Consider the following 4,675-nt stretch of genomic DNA (forward strand, 5'->3'; position numbering starts at 1 on the left):
TCAAGATCTAGGATCGATCAAGATCTAGATCTGAGAGAGAAAAGTAGAGAGAGAGAAACAGAAAGAGACGAAATGTTGTTTGGCAAATGAGATCGATACTTTCTCATTAGCTCAAGGGCTGTGCATATACAGAGTTGATTTGACTAACAAACTGTATTACACATAAGCATTCTGTTGCTAGCTAATTTAACTTAATTCTTAAACAAATGGTGTGCCAGCTCAGCATGCCAGCTCATCTGTTTGATGATTTGGATGTATTTTGGAAATCTAACCTTTTTCTTAATTTACAAGACTTTGGCTTAAATTTCTGATGATAAGGGTCTATGAACCCAGCTTCTTTCAAAAATAAAAAAATAAAAAATCAACGTATATATTGTGGGGCTATTGCAATAATAGCAGAATGTGCCATACTGTATTTTAGTCACAATTGCCAGCAAGTGTCCGAAGAGAGTTACTATTGGACACGTAGTTTTCAAACAAACAAAAAAATTAACCTTAAAACGTTCAAATTGACCGTATAGCTGACCGCAGTCAACCACTGTATCGTTTGACTTCAAACGATGTAGGCTGTGGTCAACTGGAGGGAAGCTATCTGAAAGCGGAGGGAAGCTATTTAGGCAATAGGAGACTAGATCATTATTAAAAAAAGAATTGATGTCGCTGTATAATAGAGCAATGTTTAAACTATTATTTTACAAACTAATTAAAAACGATCTTAGAAGTGACGTGGTGCTTCCAAGTCATTTAAAAGCGGACGTTTAAAAGTGACATCTGGGCCTTTTGAAGCATCTTTTGTCGCTTCTAAATGCTTAATTTGTCCTAGTGGCATAAGATGGTTATCTACCATTTGTGAAACAAAAAAAAAACCTTAAATTGATGGCTAATAGTAATTATTCTACGTACATACATACATTGCTTAATAATATTTACCATTCAGAACGAAATTTTTTTTGAAACGGAAGATTATTAATCAAATTAACTATGAATGTTACTAAGCCATTAATCATCACTAAAAATGGTTAATAATACTTAGTACACATGCATATGATGATTAATAATAAATATCACGCAAAATTAGAAATAAACATTAAATTGACTGTTAATAATATTTACTATATAGGCATACGATTGTTAATTATATTTACCATTTGCGAAATTCAAAAGCACATGAAACTGATTCTGAATTTGATTATATGAACTTATCTATAAAAGATGTTCTTCGAAGTGAGTGATGAATAATACAAAACAAAAAAAATAGGGGTTAACGATGGGGACAACAAAAGGAGATATATAGAAATTAAAAAAATTAGGTCACAAACTTAGACAAACTCAGCCAAACATTAGATAAAAGATCTTACCAACAAAAATTGTAAGAATTCGAATCCTCTTATCTCAACATTCTGGAGAGGAACGACGATTCTGGATTGTGATTGGATAGTGTAGCCATAATTTTAATTGAAGTAGTCATTTGACTATAATTACTATTTCATACAGTTTCTGGCTAATCAGTTAAAAATACTAAATTGAAACAAGGATAATCGAAGAATAATAAAATAATTCTTCTATAGAAACTTAGACAAATACCTATTCTAAACTAACTAATTAGAAAAGTGGTCCAAGGTTTTAAAGTTCGAAGCAAAATTAGCAAACATTTTATGCTTTTGACATATAAATTTTGTACTTAACTATTTAAATAAACGATGTACCCCATATTTAAATTTATACATATTGGAAAATATTCTTTTTACATCTAGTACTTTCAATTTTTTTTTACTGTTTTGTTAATTTTAGACAAATTTTAGTAATTTTATACATTTTTCAATTTTAATTAATTAGTTAGCTAGATCACAGCAGGCGTACACTTGGCATTTCCCATATATTTATACATGTTATGATAAATGTCTAATTTTTATTTTTCTCAAATTGAAGAATGTTAACATGCAGAACATATCATTATAGTCTTTGAAAAAAAAAATTATTCAAACTATCGTCATTTAGCTATGGGTCCATCATTTGTGCAATTTATTTTTTCTATCACTATATAATAAGTAGCCTAGAACAAATACTGTTGAATAATATTAAAAAAAAAAATTGTAACTAGCCAAATGATTACAATTATATAAAAATTATAGTTTAATCACTCAAATACTAATTCATACTTGACGCATGCAGCATGCATGTTTGCTTCCCAGCTTTGTTAGTCAAATTTCACATTGAACATTTACATATTACTTTTACATTGAACATTCAAAATTGGTTTTACACACAATTTGTACTATTATTTTCATTTTCAACCTAAAACCATATACACAAATTTTCATGTATTTCCCTGCTCTAATTTGTTTTCTTACACTCTTCCTAAAAAAATTAATTATTTCACCAGTTTAAATTCTGGCTCTGGCTATTATTACATAACTCTAAATTATTTAACGATGAATATATGCTTAGTAGTAGCAGACACGATAATTTGACTCGTGATTAATTTTCTGTATGAAGGTGTGAGCGTTGGAGTTGTGGTTCTAGTTTGTGCTAGTTTACTTATATGCTTGGTTTACAATAAAAGAAAGCTACTAGAACAAAAAAAGAGAATTTTTGAAGAAAACGGTGGTCTACTATTACAACGAAGACTGTGTAATGCTCATGGATCACTTGATGAGACGGCCAAGATCTTTACAGAAGAAGACTTGAAAAAGGCAACGGATAATTACAATCAGATCCTTGGCGAAGGAGGTTATGGAGTAGTGTACAAAGGAATATTGCGTGATGGAAGAGTGGTGGCTATAAAGAAGTCCAAAACTGGGATCAACACACAAACACAACAACAAACTGAATAGTTCATCAACGAAATCATTTTGCTCATGCAAATCAACCACAAGAACATTGTTAGACTCCTTGGGTGTTGCTTGGACACAGAAGTTCCTATTCTGGTTTACGAGTTCATCATAAACGGGACACTTTTCGAGCATATTCACAAGAAAGGCTTGTTCGGAGAATCGCCACTCTCGTGGGATCTGAGGCTGAAGATCGCGACCGAAACAGCCGGCGCGCTCTCCTACTTGCACTCCGAAACAAATATGCCGATTTTACACCGAGACATCAAGTCAATGAACATATTGTTGGATGAGAATTTTAATGCAAAGGTGGCGGATTTTGGGGCGTCCAGGCTAGTTCCAACTGATCAAGTAGAGCTCTCCACTCTTGTGCAAGGAACGCTCGGATACTTAGACCCCGAATACTTGCAATCGAGTCAATTAACAGATAAAAGTGACGTCTACAGTTTTGGCGTGGTGTTGGCTGAGCTTCTCACTGGAAAGAGGGCTCTCGGTTTCAACAAATCAGGCGGTACTACCATCAATTTGGCGACGATTTTTATATCATTGGAAGAAGACACAGAATTTCGTGGAGACATAGATGAAGAGATAGATTATGAAGTTAACGCTGAGGTAATCAAAGAAGTTGTGAGACTCACCAAGAGGTGCTTGAGGATAAAAGGAGAAGATAGACCGGCGATGAAGGAAATGGAATGGAGTTGGAGGGACTAAGAGTTATGTCTAAGAATGTGTGGGGAAAAGTTGAACTTTCGAATGTAGAAGAGAATGCGTACTTGCTTGGTTCATTGTCAAACACCTATGGATGTGATAATGACCTTGAAATTGGTTCTAGTGTTGCTTCGTCTTCTCTCTATGACATCATTCAAAACCAGCCGATTGTAAGGTCTTATAAAGATGGGCGATAGGGTTAGTTATTGGCCCTTTTTTTTCTTCCTTAAATGGTATGTTTAGAGTAATGCTTGGGGTGTTTAATAGTAAGCGAATCAAAAGGATATCGATGAACACAATATGTTTTTTTTTATGGATGATTGTACGTATTTTAGTTGGTGGCCTTTATGTCTTTTTTTAGTCATCCTACATCTTCTTTTCAAGGAATAAATATATGTAAGATTATTTTGGAAAGTTTTTAAAACTAATGTCATGAAGCGTTTAATGATATGTACTAACTACTTTTGTGTTTGTGTTGCTATCTAAATTATGGAATGTAGAGAGTTACATAAACGTGAAACAAGCTTCAACACCTAGACAATCAGTGCTTACAATATAAAAATCAAATTTATAGTATTTTATTCACATTTAAAATGTATATCAAGACACAATTATGAGACTATACATTCATAGTAGTGTATACAAAAATCAAACTGATAACAAATGACCGAGTATACAAAACAATAAAATAAGGGTAAAATTGGGACTTCACTAATACGCACAAACTATTTTCAATATAAAGTAATTAGGCACACTATATTCGCGACAACTTTCAAAAATTCACTACCACATATAATTTTTACTAGTACTTTCTTGTATGAATTTTTTTTATTTTTATTTTTTTTATGAGGCTGATAGGTGCGTTAATCACGTGTAAACTCCTATCTCCCGAGCTTAAATCCAACGAGTTCTCAAGGATTTTGATTATCTCTAGAGTGTTTTTGATGGATTTTCAGGTCTATATGGGTTTTACTAGTGTTTGGGGTCTCAACATGGAAAAATATGCTAATCGGAGTCAAAACGGAGCAAAAACGAAGAAAAGAAGTGTCAAAAACATTTTTTTGACAACTCCGCGCGCCGCGAGGTCCATTTCGCGCGCCGCGCGGAGTGGGAAGTCTGAAGCCAAAACCACAGAG

The 4,675-nt window shown here is 33.2% G+C and overlaps 1 pseudogene; it reads left to right on the plus strand.

Moving 5' to 3' along the window:
• The first annotated feature begins 2,480 nt into the window (after positions 1–2,480).
• Positions 2,481–3,789, plus strand: LOC149386245 (wall-associated receptor kinase 5 pseudogene; annotated as a pseudogene).
• Positions 3,790–4,675: the final 886 nt, after the last annotated feature.

The sequence above is a fragment of the Urtica dioica genome, chromosome 9 (genome assembly GCF_054948205.1).
Source record: "Urtica dioica subsp. dioica isolate 48M chromosome 9, U.dioica_male_clone48M_v1_H2, whole genome shotgun sequence".
In the NCBI taxonomy this organism is placed as follows: Eukaryota; Viridiplantae; Streptophyta; class Magnoliopsida; order Rosales; family Urticaceae; genus Urtica; species Urtica dioica.